The sequence below is a fragment of the Hylobates moloch genome, unplaced genomic scaffold, assembly GCF_009828535.3.
Source record: "Hylobates moloch isolate HMO894 unplaced genomic scaffold, HMol_V3 SCAFFOLD_2, whole genome shotgun sequence".
In the NCBI taxonomy this organism is placed as follows: domain Eukaryota; kingdom Metazoa; phylum Chordata; class Mammalia; order Primates; family Hylobatidae; genus Hylobates; species Hylobates moloch.
In genome coordinates this window covers 6,791,181-6,809,001 of record NW_026652277.1, presented here as the reverse complement: position 1 = coordinate 6,809,001, position 17,821 = coordinate 6,791,181, and positions in this window count along the sequence as shown.

The window sequence follows — 17,821 nt, the reverse complement described above, 5'->3', positions numbered from 1 at the left end:
GGTATTTTGCTCCAGTAGTCCAAGCAAACAAACACAGCAACTGGTTGGTTTAAAAAAAAAAAAAGAGTCAGAATTATATCCCAGGTTATACACTAGAATTACTGGGGGAATTGTGAAGCTTCTTGAAAAAATGGGAATGCCAAGAGACTGAGGCAGTTTGGAGAGAGATGATGAAGTCAGTCTTGACATGTTGAGTTCAGCAGTGAAAATAAATCCATGGCAATTTCCAGTAAAAACCTGGAGATATAAAGCTTCAGTTCTAAAAATGATATTTTTTTTTTTTCCTGGAAACTCAGATAGCAAAGATGTGTAGTCTTTGTTTGTAGTTGAAACCAAGGCAGTAGGTAAAATCTCCAAGGAAGATTAGAACAAGAAAATGAAAGGGCCACACACTGCCCTTCTTGGTATCTGATCTATGAACAGACTTGGGACAAAGACCGTGGCTTCTCAGTGCTGTTTCCCGCTCCCTGTCCTCAAAGCAGCTGCTGAGCCACCCCTTCCATGGCACCATGAGTATCCATGCAGGGACAGGAAGCAGACAGGCCACTGGGGGTGAATCTGACCTTGAAGTTCACGCCTGAGCTCCTTCTCCTCTAGCAAGTGATGAAACTGTCCAGGACGGAGTCAGGCGTGGACACAAGAGAACACCCCTGATAATTCTCAGATCTGGGGAGAGGAACGTGAAGCTCTGCTGAATTTCCTACCAGTGGAGCCGTGGAAATTCAGAGCAGCCGGATTTTAATCTTAACATAGGTGGAATCTCATTTGTACTCAGAGGAGGAGCTAGCCTGGAGCATTGCAGTCGCCATCCCCAGTATTAATATAAATATGGGATGAGAACACAAAGCGATGAAGAAGGTCACATAATGAAACAATTTCTAATCAACTCAAGCACTGTGAAAAGACCCCAGACCCACAAGCCAGAAGGCCTGGATTCTGGCCAGATGAGACCTGCTCAGCAGTGTGGCATTGATAAATCATCTCAAAGCAGCAGATAACTCCACTAGCAATGGAAGGGCTGACCAAGACCAGGAGTGCCAAGCCTAAAGCCTGCAGCAGAACCAGCCCATAGACCCGAGCTCTGCAGCTGACACGGTGGTCAATATGCTTTTTAATTTGAAGGCCCTTCAGCAGGCTTCTGACAGGTCACTGCAGCCCCTACAACTACTGCATTCACATCCTGCATGGCTGATTAATGGTCTCTACTGACAGGCAGAATTCTAAAAGTGAACCTCCCCTTGCCCTGGTTATTTAATCAAAGGCTACTCTACTACCGCTGTGAAAGGGTTTTGCAGATGAAATTAAAGTCCCAAGTCAACTGACTTGAAGATGATCAGATGGACCCGATATGATCACATGAACCTTTTATAGTGAAAAGGACTCCAAGCATCACTGTTAGTTAAAAGATGGAGGAGCTCCGTGGGAAGGGATGTGGGCAGCGGATGGGAGCACACAGCAGCCCCAGGCTGACAGCCAGCAGGGAGACAGGGACCTCAGTCCCACAGCCACAGGTAACTGAATCCTGCTGCAACCACATAAGCTTGGAAGAGGACCCCACGCCTGCAGAGGAGAGCCCTGCCTGGTTGCCATCTTGATCCAACCGGAGGCGTGAAGCAGGAGCCCCGCTGAGCCCTGCCGAAGACCAGCCTGGAGAACTGCATGCTCATACGTCATGCTGCTGGACGCGGCTACAATGATGATCGTCTATTGTGCAGAAGAGAAAACTAACCCCTCCCTTCAGGGTTTCTCATCTGAAACACTTGGATCTTTGAATCTTGAGATCATGAGAAAATGACACCAAACAAACCTACGAAGCCCAGATCCTCTTTCTCCCAGGTGCCAAGGATTACTCATTTTCCCCTTGTTTGCTCACACATTCATTCACTCAACACATATTTTTTGAAAACAGGCTATGTGCGGATCCCTGTTACGTGAGGACTGCAAGGATGGGCATAGCAAGGTCAAGGTCACATGGCACCATCAGTTCTATCACACAGGCTGCGGTGAGTTTAAGGTCTCTATCTTCTGCCCGTCTATCAGAGCCCTGAATTCTCATATTTACGTTGTTCTCATAAAATCCAAGTACTGCGAGGCTAAAAGAAGACACCACAAAGTTTTAAATGATAACACACATCATGTTTTGATTAAAAGCAGTGTTTTTTGTGGGAAGAAGAGTATATGTTTCTGAAATAATAAAGTCCCCAAATGTATATCATTCCCAAGATCCTACTCACGCTACATTCTGTATCCTCTTATCTACGAGACACAGGAATAACCAACAGTGTCTTATATTTACTTTAAAGTGACCCAGATATGAAGCATGTTTTTTAATTCATCTTTACTATTCAGCTGTAGACATGTCTACACTGATTTCACATCTACATTTCTTAAAGGAGCCAGGGAGCAGGGAAGCAATTTCATATTAACAGCACTTGGAGTGGTGTCATCCCCATCAAAGCTCTTATTCTATTAAATTATACCAAAAAGATAAAGAAATATTTATTCTGTTTTGCTGACACCCATATCAGATGTGATCAGCTTTCAAGTCAAAACATTATGTTTCTAATTATACTACAAATGGCCTGAGCTGGGAGAATCAACATGTTTCCTTTTCACTCTGCACCTCCTTCTCCTAAAACAAAGTGGCCTCAGCCAGGATTCAGCTGGCAGATGGGAGAATGATTCATAAGGTAGAGTGGGATTCAACTTGGCTTTTCCACGGACTGTCTGCAGAGAGCCAAAAGGAGCCAAAATGGGTTTGTTTCCACAATACAAGCAGTTTTCACAAAATGGCACACGGGGAACAGATACAAGGAGGAAGATGGCCTGATATTTTCTCTGCAACATGGCCTGTTTCTTCAATAGATAGATGCTATCTATAGTCAATAACCATTCCACACAAGATCAAGAAGGTTCCACACTTGGGCTTAGAAAAGCTGCCAGAGGCATCACTGACTGGTGCTTAAGAGCCCAGAATTCAGAGCAAGGCCCTTCAGAGCCCAGTTGAGAGAATCCTGTGAATGAACTCATCTTCAGTCACAGAATCTGTTTTTATAAAAGAAGTATTCAGTTTTGCGCATGGTTTTGATAAAAATTCCTTCAAGACCACGCTTGCGTTACACAAAAATGACCAGGTGAGCTCCTCCTACAGGACAGAGTGAACAGAACCACAGGAACCTGTGGGTGTCTTGCAGACAGGCTGGTGATGGGGACTCCCTGGTGCCTGGAGTTGAACATGCCCATCTGCCCTAGATATGGGGGTAACTGACTCATTTTTAGAGACTTCCCCTAAGGTCTGTGCCAGGCCCTGATCATATTCACAGCATAAAAAACAATGTTTCCTTGTGATTAATAGCCATTTCTCTTAAGGAGGTTTATTTCTTTAATTGCCACGAGTAACAGCTGGTCTTTTCATATCACACCTTGCAATTAAAAACTTCCTCTTCGAGGCCAAGTGTGGTGGCTCATACCTGTAATCCCAGCACTTTGGGAAGCCAGGGTGGGGGGATCTCGCGAGGCCAGGAGTTCAAGACCAGCCTGGGCCACACAGTGAGACCCCATCTCAATGAAAAAAATGTTTTAAAACTTATCCAGGTGTAGCAGTGCACACCTGTAGTCCCAGCAACTCAGGGGGCTGGAGGGAAGCGCCTGAGCCCAGACCCCGTCTCCAAATAATAAATAAAAAATCTTCTTTGAACTTTCATGTTTTCAGGTTAAGTATTCCTAGTGAAGTAAAATCCTCCCTTTCAAGATAACGTTGTCTTCCTATCTAGCTCACAAGTTTCCAGACGGCTGGGATGGTGTGGGTCTTAGTCATTGCGATAATCCTATGTTCAGCACAGGGTCTGCCATGCAACAAAGGTTTACTGAATTTAATATTTTAAATTCTCCAATTATTGGCATTGTTCATTTCTGGACATGTTCTTTTTACCCATTGCATCACCAAGACTACCTATCAGTAGAGCTGTGATGGCAGTGACAATATTAAAACACTTCCCAACCCCACGGTCCCTCTCCCAGATACCCTGGTCACCTGATAGGATGATCTCACCTATCATCCTCTGGATCTTCCAGAACTTTCCACCATCCAGCAACTAAAGGGTTAACAGCTACTGCAGCTGGGAGCTTCCAGGACCCTGCTGATTGGCCAATGCCTGGTGCCCTGCCTTGAAACAGCTTTGAAGTATTTTAAATATAATCCTGACTCCAGGGTTATTAATACATGAACAAGAATAACACTTTAAGGGAGATCGATTTAAATAACAAACCACAAGTGTTATCCAATGCTTCTCCCTTTCATCTGTAATATCTGAATCAACAGTTGCGGAGCTGTGGCCAGAGGTGGCACTTCAGGACAAAGGCGTAAGATACCACGTCAGAGAACAGGCAGAGGAAGCAGCCACAGTCCTGGGATGGGGAGGTGACAAAGGAGCCATGAAGGCTGAGTCAGCCTGTTCTGCTAAGGAGACTGCAAGAACAGTATCACACTCTGAAAATCTCCCTAAAATACCAAGTTTATAGAAATGAAATCAGACAGCCCCCTCGAAACTTTGAGTAGATACTCACTTGCTGAATAATTTAGGAAGCTTTTTAGCGCTGATTTTGTTTGGGCGTCTTTATCGTTGTATTCTGTTTTATTGTATTTTTAGTTTATGTTCTGGGATAGCAGGAAAGGCCCTGGAAAAGGAACTAGAGACGGAACAAGAAAATACCTTCCTATCGTTGCCTCCTTTTTTCCTCTCCATAGAAGAGCACAGAAAAGTAAGTGCTTTGCACATTATGGGCCCCTGGAGAGGCTTTTGTTTTGTGGTTTATAAAGGAAATGTTCTGAATTGTTGCTTGAGAGACAAAATTTCTAGCAGTAACTCTCAAAGCTAAAGGTGTTAGGCAAGTCTTTTTTGCAAGAGATAATAGTAGGAGACATGTATATTTTCCATTACCTGACTTAGAAAATTTAAATAAAGGATAAGAAACAACAAAAGAGATCTTTCCATTTTAGTGGATACACTTTGCTGCTTGAGAACCCATTTTATGTATATCATAATTAATTAGACTGATCTGCAGTTGAACATTTGGGTGGTTTCAAGTCTTTTGCTCTTTGAGTCAATGAATTGAACAATCGATTTTTTTGCATATATATCTGCATATGTTTAATTGATGAGTTAAAGGTTATGTGTATGTTTTTAATGAGAAAGGCAAGTTGTAGAACACGATCGGTCATAGAAGTCTGTGTTGTATTTTCAATGTGTGTTTATACGTTCATTAATGTATAAGTGTATAAAGAAATCATGTATTTCTGGAAGGTCAGGTAAGAAATTGCTAAATTTCCTAGAGGTGATTGCCTCTAGGAAACAGGGATGAGAGTGAAGGTAATATTTCACTTTTGTATCTGTTAGACATTTTTATCAAGATTCCCATTACTTTTATAATAATTATTAACAAAACAACGCATGAGTTAGACCAAGAGAAAAGCCACAAATCAGCTGAGTTATGAGTCAGTAAGGACCTTTTGTATACGATTAGCACATTTCAAAGCGGTTTGTATTTCATGGAGAAAAATCCAGAAATCCAGATAAAAAGTCAGAGTCACCTTGAATTGGGATTTAAATAAGCATATGCAGCACTCCTCCCTTCAATTAAGTTTGAAAAGTTCAGGTTTACAGGGAAGTAGAGCCCAGGAATTAAGCATTCAGGAGTCAGAATCCCATTTTCTAGGACTGAAAGCTCCCATGCTATTAACAAGCTTCGAAGCAAGCTGAGTAAGTTATTTTCTCTTTCTTGGTCTCAGTTTCCTCACTGAAACGTGAGAAAAAGAGAGTACTTTTTACCTCATTGAGTAATTGTGAGGGTTAAAGAGATAATTCATGCAGCACTCAGCACAGAGTCTGAAATAAGTCCTCAATAAATGTTAATTATTTTTTACTATTACTATTATTTAATAGAAAAAGCAGCATATCTGAAAAAAAATTTATCAATTCATGTTTATTGCACTAAGATAAACACAATGTACAAATAAAATTTCCCCAGTCCAAGAAAAAATGAGTATTAACAGGTGTACAAATATTCAGGCTTCCCTAAGATGATGACTTCCATCACAGCAGGTTGAGGTACATTGTTTTCAATTATTTATCACAGCAAGTTACCATCGCAGATCAATTTCAGTGTGTCAGGAAGCTATATTTAGGTTCTGTGGGCCAGCATCTCCCAAATGCAGCATGATTTTGCATTCAAAGAGGAAAAGATATCTGTGTAATGTTTTGGCTACTCTAAGAAAACATCAGCATCTGCTTTGAATGAGAAGGCCCTGTGCCCGCAACCCTCTTATCTCTTCTGTCTCTTGTTTCATCTGCCAGCGTGCTGGATGCTCTTGGATCTGCCTCTGTTCCTGGGACCAAGCCAGTCCCCAGAGAGGGCGGCAGAACTGATCCCATCTGGCAAGACTCAGGAGCAGCCACCCTCAAGGGCTCATGAACGAGTAGGTTAGGGAATATGGGGCCAACAATTTCTTTCCTGCTTTGCCCCTTTTGTCTCCACTGGTTGCCTGGAGTCACTCCTTCTGGGGAGTGCCTCTTTGGTTGTGGTACATTGTCCTGCTCCTGCTGTCTCCTTCCCAGGATGGGCATCTTACACCAACTTAGGGTTAACATCTTGTACCCAAAAATATTAAGAGTGTATGTCCAAAGAAACAATCCCCCGCCCGCTGCAAATTGTATGGCAAGTGCCATTCACATTTCAGCAAGACTTATAATTTTCTATTTCCCAGTGGATACCCCAATACCCCTGGGAAGTCAGAGATGGGAAACCCAAGGTGAAGGGCACCAACTGGTCAGGACTTGCATGGACGCATCATATACTGCCCTCTTGCATACAATTTCATCACGTTTAACAATTAACGCATGCTTTTTCTCTGAATTACAGAAGCTGCATATTCTTGTTGCAAATTAAGCAATATAGGGGTATGTCAAGTAAAAAGCCAACGATGCTCTCTTTCCAAGTTAGCCACTGTGAACATTTAGAGTGCCTCCTCCCCGTTGTTCTCATTTATTCATTGACTTCATGGCCATTTGCTTTGCTAAGCACCTGCCATGTGCTGGGCTCTGGGCTTCATGCTGGGGATGCAGCAGTCTGCAAAACAATGAGGTCTCTGCTTTCATGCTGCTGATGAAGACATGGCCAAGACTTGGTAATTACAAGGAAAAAGAAGTTTAATAGACTCACAGTTCCACATGGCTGGGGAGGCTTCACAATCATGGTGGAACTTCCATTTGGAAGGAGGGTGGAGACAGATGATAAGGAAGAATGCCATTCTTAATAGAGGGTGGTGGTCCCAGAGGGCCTCTCGGAGGAGGTGTGATTTAAGTTATTATGGATGGCAGCTCAGCCAGCAAAGGACTCAGGAAGGGCACCCAGGAGAGGACTCAGGCAAAGGTGGGGAAGTGTGTGGTGCTTAAGCGTCAGAAGAGCCATCCGCGTGCCTGGAATCTCAGTGGGGAAGGGAACAAGGTGACAAGAGATGACAATGGAGGGAGGCAGTGTCCAGACCATTTGGTGCCTGGGAGACCCCATTCAGGAGTCACTTGGGGTGTAATTCCAGAACAACAGGAAACTGCTAAAGGGAAGATGCACAGTTAGACTCCTGTTTTTAGGAGCTCACATTGGCTGCTCCTGCTGAGAATGAACTTTAGGGAGACAAAGTGGACTTAAGTAGCCCACTTGATAAGTTGCCCTAGTCCAGGAAGAAAAGGATGAAACCCTGAGAGAAGGGGCAGGCGGCCCCTGATGGGAGACTCTAACGCTGGTATTGAGGGGCGGATTACTGTCTTGGGGTTTTAAATAACTGTTAAAAGGGATCCTTTGATTTGGGGGCTGGAGAATCTTCTGCAACATTCTCAGTGTGTGTTTCTTCTTGGATGAAGTGATAACATTTGGGTTGAAGCATTTACCTTGCCTTGGCTATAAAAATCTGCAACCGATGACATGATTATATATCTAGAAAACCCCATCGTCTCAGCCCAAAATCTCCTTAAGCTGATTAGCAACTTCAGCAAAGTCTCAGGATACAAAATCAATGTACAAAAATCACAAGCATTCTTGTACACCAATAACAGACAAACAGAGAGCCAAATCATAGTGAACTCCCATTCACAATTGCTTCAAAGAGAATAAAATACCTAGGAATCCAACTTACAAGGGATGTGAAGGACCTCTTCAAGGAGAACTACAAACCACTGCTCAATGAAATCAAAGAGGATACAAACAAATGGAAGAACTTTCCGTGCTCATGGGTTGGAAGAATCAATATCGTGAAAATGGCCATACTGCCCAAGGTAATTTAGAGATTCAATGCCGTCCTCATCAAACTACCAATGACTTTCTTCACAGAATTGGAAAAAAACTACTTTAAAGTTCATATGGAACCAAAAAAGAGCCCGCATTGCCAAGTCAATCCTAAGCCAAAAGAACAAAGCTGGAGGCATCACGCTACCTGACTTCAAACTCTACTACAAGGCTACAGTAACCAAAACAGCATGGTACTGGTACCACAACAGAGACATAGATCAATGGAACAGAACAGAGCCTTCAGAAATGATGCCGCATATCTACAACTATCTGATCTTTGAGAAACCTGACAAAAACAAGCAATGGGGAAAGGATTCCCTATTTAATAAATGGTGCTGGGAAAACTGGCTAGCCATATGTAGAAAGCTGAAACTGGATCCCTTCCTTACACCTTATACAAAAATTAATTCAAGATGGATTAAAGACTTAAATGTTCGACCTAAAACCATTAAAATCCTACAAGAAAACCTAGGCAATACCATTCAGGACATAGGCGTGGGCAAGGACTTCATGTCTAAAACACCAAAAGCAATGGCAACAAAAGCCAAAATTGACAAATGGGATCTAATTAAACTAAAGAGCTTCTGCACAGCAAAAGAAACTACCATCAGAGTGAACAGGCAACCTACAGAATGGGAGAAAATTTTTGCAACCTACTCATCTGACAAAGGGCTGATATCCAGAATCTACAATGAACTCAAACAAATTTACAAGAAAAAAACAAACAACCCCATCAAAAAGTGGGCAAAGGACATGAACAGACACTTCTCAAAAGAAGACATTTATGCAGCCAAAAAACACATGAAAAAATGCTCATCATCACTGGCCATCAGAGAAATGCAAATCAAAACCACAGTGAGATACCATCTCACACCAGTTAGAATGGCCATCATTAAAAAGTCAGGAAACAACAGGTGCTGGATAGGATGTGGAGAAATAGGAACACTTTTACACTGTTGGGACCGTAAACTAGTTCAACCATTGTGGAAGTCAGTGTGGCGATTCCTCAGGGATCTAGAACTAGAAATACCATTTGACCCAGCCATCCCATTACTGGGTATATACCCAAAGGACTATAAATCATGCTGCTATAAAGACACATGCACACTTATGTTTATTGTGGCACTATTCACAACAGCAAAGACTTGGAACCAACCCAAATGTCCAACAACGATAGACTGGATTAAGAAAATGTGGCACATATACACCATGGAATACTATGCAGCCATAAAAAATGATGAGTTCATGTCCTTTGTAGGGACATGGATGAAACTGGAAAACATCATTCTCAGTAAAGTATCGCAAGGACAAAAAACCAAACACTGCATGTTCTCACTCATAGGTGGGAATTGAACAATGAGAACTCATGGACACAGGAAGGGGAACATCACACTCTGGGGACTGTTGTGGGTTGGGGGGAGGGGGGAGGGACAGCATTAGGAGATATACCTAATGCTAAATGACGAGTTAATGGGTGCAGCAAAACAACATGGCACATGGATACATATGTAACAAACCTGCACATTGTGCACATGTACCCTAAAACCTAAAGTATAATAAAAAAAAAAATCTGCAACCACTGTTATAACCAATCACTTGCTTTCTGCAGCCCTGGGGCATGCATTTGTCACTAAGTAATAAGGCTTCAGTTAACACTCAGAAGCCCCTATGATGCTTATCAGGGCAGTGCTCCAAGTAGATCTACAAGAGCAGGTCCAAGAAAGGGTCCCCACAGCTTCCCCTCCAGCCAGGTGGGAACTGACCTAGGGTTTTTAGACACTCCCTGGTGCAAAGCAGCCCCCACAGAAGCACTCCTGCCCTGCCCTTGCCCTATCCCTCCTACCTTGCCCAACCACAGTGATTGCTAGAGGTGCATTCCTTGGGCACCTGGCCCTGTATTATGGTGAATCCTTGCTGAAAGGACCTGGCTGCTAGAGGGAGACCTACAAACCTTCCAGCTTTGGATTCCAGTCACAGTACACCCCAAGTATCAGGAGACGGAGAGAAGTGGATGGATGGAGTCAACATTCACAGATTTTGGAGTCAGACTTGCCCCTGCCCCAGGTATATAGAACCATATGGAAACATAGTCCGTTCTGCTATACTTGTTTCTGGAAATGCAAATTTGTTCTAATGGGATTGAGATATTAGGGGAACAATCTAAATGTAACAGGAATTTTCTGTTTTCTTATGTGTGATTTCATCTGAAAAACACTAGCCAAATGCAGCTGCACAGAACAGCCTAGGAATCTGCGAAATGCACCCACAACCACCTCAAAGGACAGCCAGCTACCTCAGTGCACCACGTCTGGGCCACACCTGTCCACACCATGTGTCCATCCTTCCCTCCATCTCACATAACCCCCTTCACAGTCTCATAGTAAGGCAGGAGCTGCAATCCTTCCGAAGGCAAACTTCAGGGCTTTTCCAAGACAGAGTGCCTATGTATTGCAGTATTTATGTGTCTCTTACCCATGTTCTGTATGTAAAACTGTGCTGCCCTTTGTACTATGTTCCTGTCTTTGTTTTTAATGTATCCCTGATGCAAGGTTAGACTGTTTGCCCCAACCTCATTATCCTCATGAGCCCCATGGCTTGGGTGCTGTCACATAGTAAGGAAGAAATAGGTCACCTTACAGCAACACTACATCCACACCCACGTAGGTAACTTTGTCCAACCCACATGAAGAACCTTTGTCAGGCAAGGTGTGGTGGCTCATGCCTGTAAACCCAGCATTTTAGGAGGTCGAGGCAGGTGGATCACTTGAGGCCAAGAGTTCAAGACCAGCCTAGTCAACATGACAAAATCCTGGCTCTACTGAAAATAATACAAAAATTAGCTGGGCATGGTGGTGCACACCTTTAATCCCAGCCACTTGAGAGGCTAAAGCACGAGAATCACTTGAACCTGGGAGGCGGAGATTGCAGTGAGCCGAGATCGCACCACTGCACTCCAGCCTGGGCCACAGGGCGAGACTCTGTCACAAAAAAAAAAAAAAGGAAAGAAAAGAAAAGAAAAGAAATGCACTTGTTTAGCAACTTGCTTCACTTGCTTTCCTCAACAGGTTGTGAATGTCACATTATGTTACTGTATAGAAATCTAAAAATACATTTATGTATCATATATAGGTCTCCATATAAATAAGATCTATACAGATTTTAAGAAATACACCTTCCTCTGTGTGCATGTGGTATGAAGGACATTTAGATGGCTTATTGTTTTTGTTGCTGTTGTTATAAATTTTGCCAAACAGACCACTCCTATAAGAATGTCTTTGTGCACTTCGGTGGGTATGGTTGTAAGAAAAATTCCTACAAGTGGAATTCCTGTGTTAAAGAGACACATGCTTATGTTTTCATAGTTCTGTCAAATTGCTCTCCAAGGAAGTTATATCAATGAATAACCATATAACCAACTAAATATAACAGTTCCTATTCTGCTGTCATTGGAGATGGTCATTTTTTTGATGTTTATGAATCGTAGAAATATTCTAAACAAACAATAGACTTAAATTAATAAATTATTGCTAGAGTCTGAATGTCTGTGTCCCCCCCCAAATTAATATGTTGATATCCTCACCCCTAAGGGGATGGTGTTAGGAGGTGGGGCCTCTGGGATGTGGTTAGGTCATGGGAGCAGAGCCCTCACTGATACGGTTTGGCTGTGTCCCACCCAAGTCTCATCTTGAATTGTATGTAGCTCTCACAGTTCCCACATGTCGTGGGATGGAACCTGAGGGGAGTGATTGAATCAGGAGAGTGGGTCTTTCTCATGCTGTTCTCATGATAGTGAATAAGTTTCACGAGATCTGATGGTTTTATAAGGAGGAGTTCCCTTGCACAAGTTCTCTCTTGTCTGCCGCCATGTAAGAGGTACCTTTCACCTTCCACCATGATTGTGAGGCCTCCCCAGCCATGTGGAACTGTGAGTCCATTAAACTTCTTTTTCCTTATAAATTACCCAGTCTTGGGCATGTCTTTATCAGCAGCATGAAAACAGACTAGTACACTCATAAATGGAATTAGTGCCCTTACAGAAGTGACTCCAGTGAGGTCCCTCACCCCTTTCATCACGTGAGGATGCAGGAAGAAGGCTCCATCTGTGACCAAGGAAGTGAACCCTCAGCAGACATTGAATTGTCAGAGCCATTCCCCTGGACCCCAGCCTCCAGATCTGTGAAAAATAAATAGTTGTTGTTTATAAGCCAATCAGGGCATAGTATTTTATTATAGCAGCCTGAGCAGACTAAGGCAATGGAGCATCAGTATCAGTCCACTACTCTGATGTAATATGTCAATCACAGAGCAGACTGGGCATGGGAAGTGTGAGAACTGCACTATCTTCTCAATTGTCCTATAAATTAAAACTGTCACTAAAAATCTGTTAAAAATACATATATTATCTTACATTAGTTGTGTCTATTCATGAAATTTAACATCTTTTCACATGCTTATAAGTTATTTGTATTTTAATTTTGTTAATTCCTTGCTTATGTTCCATGTCCAGCTTTCTATTAGATTATCTTTTTTTTCCCAGAATTTCCAAACTTCCAAAAAAGTTCCAAGTTTTGAAATAATATTATTTATCTTTTGCTGTCTATGAAATTTGGCCAAATCTGTCAAATTTTATAACCCTTGAGGCTTCATGGCTTTTGTAGAAAATACCAATTTAACCTACCATTGCATTTAGAATAACTTTATCCACAATAAAATAAACCTAAAATATTTACTTATCAGTTAATTAGTAAACCAATTGCTTTAGTCTCCTTAAGCTGCTGTAACAAATACCACACACTGGGTGGGTTAAGCAACAGGCATTTATTTTCTCACAGTTCTGGAGGCTGGAAAGTCCAAGACCAAGTTGGCAGAAGGGTTGGTTTCTGATGAGGCTTCTTTCCTTGGTTGGCAGAAGGCCACCTTCTCATTGTATCTTTATATGGCCTGCTCTGCGTGTGTGTGGAGAGAGAGAGAGATATTGTGTCTGTTCTTATTGGGACACTAATCCTATCAGATTACACATTGTTATGACTTCGTTTAACCTTAGTTACCTCCCTAAAGTCCATTTCTCTGAATATAGGCACATTGGGGAGTAGTGCTTCAACATGTGTTTGACAGGGGGACACAATTCAGTCCTTAACATCATTCAACTGATATTTATTGATAGTGGATTAAATACTCTACACTGTGCTTGCTAATCGAGAGAATACAAACGCATGGCCCCTGACATCCACAAGTTTACAATCTAATCTTATAGGCATGAAGTAATATTTACAATAATTATAATTTGGCAGATTCAAGTGCTTCCCCTGAGGGAGAAAAAACACAGTGTAATGTCTAAACTATAAAAGTGGCTGGAGACTTGTTTTCCTGCACCTCTCAGAACACAGAGGTGCATCATAAAATTAAACATATCACTGTCATCCTCAATCTCTAGTCAAAAGTGACTTGTGACGTGGATGTGAAGGTGAAGTTACAGAATGTGGCAGAGAAAGAGGAAGAAATACAGCAAGATACTGAAAAAAGTGTACAAACAAGAAACCAAGTGTACAAACAAGAAACCAAACCATAGGGATCTGAGGCTACTGCAAAGTACACACTCTGGAGTGAAAGGAATAACAGCTCAAAGTATATGATGCATTTTTTTTCCTCTGAAATCCTCAAAACTCTTCTCAAATATTTATTATCCTCTCATAATCACACTAAGGTAGAAAATAAATATGTTTGCTAGGCTTTTTAAATTTTAATTTCAGATAGCTATAGATAAATACAGGGATCTCACTATCATGAATTTGATTATTAAATATTTTGCTGAATACCTACTTTGCATAAGGTTGCTTTAGACCCTGTGGGCATGTAATAAGGACTAGGACATAGCACCTATGTTGGAAAACATTTAAGTCTTAGAGTTAGAAGGAAACAAGAGCTCAAGAGCTCCTCAATTTGGAAAATGATTCACCCCCTCTCTGCTTTGGCAACCATGGAGGGCGTCACTATTTGAACCCTGACTTATTGCAACGAAGATCCTCAGAAGTACCGTCCGGATATTTCCCAGAGCTCTGCAAGAAGCCACTCACCACCAGCAGAACCAGGTGGGCACAGGAGTCAACATCTGTCCCTTGCACTGTTCTATGCTGCCCTCTTGAATGGTTTAACAACCTAAAAACCCATGCTGTGCCACTTTGATCCCATGCTTTATTACTGTTGGATTCTCCATAGAATTCAAGAACAAGATGGCAGACCAATTGCTAAACTCAAGAAAACAATTTTACCTGACTTATTGAGCCTAATTCCAATATCTGCCTTCGTTTGACAGTGGATATTCAGAAAAGGATTTAAAAAAATACAAAACAAACAAACAAAATCCAGTGGATGTGGAAAACACACATGCCTACTTTTACTTTCCTGGGTCAGAAATGGAAGTGAAAGCAGGCACTTCTCCAACTACCATTCTGCAGGAAAAGATGAGTGCAACAAAGAAACCCCAAATGGCATTCATTAAGGCTACAGAACCAAACTGAATAATGTGAGATTAGACAGCTGCCAATGACCTTTACTACATATAAATACTGGATCTTAGTGCTTAAGAATGGTAGACAATGCCCGCTGGCATTGGTGAAGATGAGGATTCTGAAAAGAAGTAAAGGAAGGAGGGTCAGGAGGCTCTGGGAATGATTTTCACAGAGAATTCCCCAACACCAATATTTTCCCCTTTCTTTGGGGCTGCAGAGTAATAATGAAACACATTCTATGTGATGTTTTCTTTGACACAGTGGCTACAATTTGGTAATGATGATTGTCCTTGTCATTATTATTATGGCATTTATTTTATTGTGATTACTTAATCCATCCAACACTATGCTGTGAGCTTTTAACAGCTTATTTCAGGTAATGATCTTAACAGCTCTGCTAAGTTGATATTATTGTTCCCATTTTAAAAATGAGGAAATTTAAGATTCTAAGGGATTCAGAAAATTCTCCAGGGAGTGACAAAGTCAGGCAGGATTCAAACCCATGTCTGCTCCAAGAGAAAGAAATAAAGAGCAACCAAACTGGCAAAGAGGAAGTCAAACTGTTGCTGTTCACTGATGATATATGATCGTACACCAAGAAAACCCTAAAAACTCATCCAAAAGTTCCTAAAACTGGTAAATGAATTCAGCATAGTTTCAGGATACAAAATTAATGTACACAAATCAGTAGCACAGCTATTACAACCCCTTTCACAATAACTGTGGGAAAAAAAAGAAACTTAGGGATACACTAACCAAGGAGGTGAAAGACCTCTACAAAGAAAACTACAAAACATTGGTGAAAGAAGTCATACATGACACAAACAAATGGAAACACATCCCATGAACACATATGGATAGGAACAATATTGTGAAAATGAACATACTGCTAAAAGAAATCTATTATTCAATGCAATTCCCAACAAAATGCCCCATCATTCTTCACAGAAGTAGAAAAAACAATCCTATAATTCATATAGCACCAAAAAAGAGCCCAAATAGCCAAAGCAAGACTAAGCAAAAAGAACAAATCTGGAGGCATCACATTACCTGATTTCAAACTATAGTATAAGGCCATAGTCACAAAAACGGCATGGTACTGGTATAAAAATAGGCACATAAGCCAATGGAACATAATAGAGAACCCAGAAATAAAGCCAAATACTTACAGCCAACTGGTCCATAACAAAGCAAACAAAAACATAAAGTGGGGAAAGTACACCCTATTCAACAAATGGTGCTGGGATAATTGGCAAGCCACACACGGAAGAATAAAACTGGATCCTCATCTCTCACCTCACATAAAATTCAACTCAAGATTGTTCAAAGACCTAAATCTGAGACCTAAAACCTTAAAGATTCTAAAAGATAAAATCAGAAATAACCTTCTAGACACTGGCTTAGGCAAAGACTTCATGACCAAGAACCCAAAAGCAAATGAAACAAATACTAAGATAAATACATTGGACTTAATTAACTAAAAAGCATCTGCACAGCAAAAGAAGTCAGCAGAGTAAACAGACAACCCACAGAGGTGGAGAAAATCTTTGCAAACTATGCATCCAACAAAAGATTAATATTCAGAAGCTACAAAGAACTCAAATAAATCGGCAAGAAAAAGACAAACGATCCCATCAAAAAGTGGGCTAAGGACATGAATAGACAATTCTCAAAAGAAGATATACAAATGGCCAACAGATATATGAAAAAACTGCTCAACATCACTGATTATTAGGGAAATGCAAATCAAAACCACAATGCGTTACCACCTTCCTCCTGCAAGAATGTCCATGATAAACAAATAACAGATGCTGGTGTGGATGTGATGAAAAGGGAACACTTTTACACTGCTGGTGCAAATGTAAACTAGTACAACCACTGTGGAAAACAGCATGGAGATTTCTTAAAAAACTAAAAGTAGAACTACCATTCAATCCAGGAATCCCACTACTGGGTATCTACCCAGAGAAGAAGAAGTCATTATACAAAAAAGATACTTGCACACACATGTTTATAGCAGCACAATTCACAATTGCAAAAATTTGAAACCAGCCCAAATGCCCATCAATCAATGAGTGGATAAAGAGAATACACACACACACACACACACACACACACACACGGAATACTACTCACCCATAAAACAGAACAAAATAATGGCACTCGTAGCAACCTGGATAGAATTGGAGACCATTATTCTAAGTGAAATAACTCAGAAATGGAAGGTATGTTCTCATTCATAAGTGGGGGCTAAGCTATGAGGATGCAAAGGCATAAGAATGATACAGTGGACTTCGGGACCTCAGGGGATAGGGTGGGAGGGGGTGAGGGATAAAAGACTACATATTGGGTACAATGTACACTGCTCAGGTGATGGGCACACCAAAATCTCAGAAATAACCACTAAAGAACTTATTCGTGTAACCAAACACCACCTGCTCCCCCAAAACTATTGAAATAAATAAATAAATCGCTCAATAAAAAACCCCCACAAAACCATGCCTGCTCAACATGGGTACTCCTTCCCCTCTGACACCCTAATGTTCTCTCTTCATTCTAATTCTGTGGTAAGTATAGAAGACTGGGGGCATAAATCCGTACTACAGCTCACAACTTTTTTTCCTACAAACAGCCAGAGAGTAAATTTCAGGCTTTGTGGGTCAGATGATCATAGCTGTTACTCGGCCACTGTAGCAAAAAAGCAGCCTGAGACAATACAGAAACTAATGAGCATGACTGTGTCCCAATAAAACTTTATTTATAAAAACAGGTGGAGGGCCATATTTGGCCCTCAGGCTGCGGTTAGTCTACGTCAGTCTGCAAGAATGAAGGATGGGAGACATGGTTGCAGGAGTTGGAAGAACGTTGCAATGACAAATGAAAGACACCATCTTTAACCTCAGATACTTTAAAATCTAGCAAGAAATGCCAGAAAAAAAACCATATTTTTAAAAAAAGAGTACCTTCAGGGA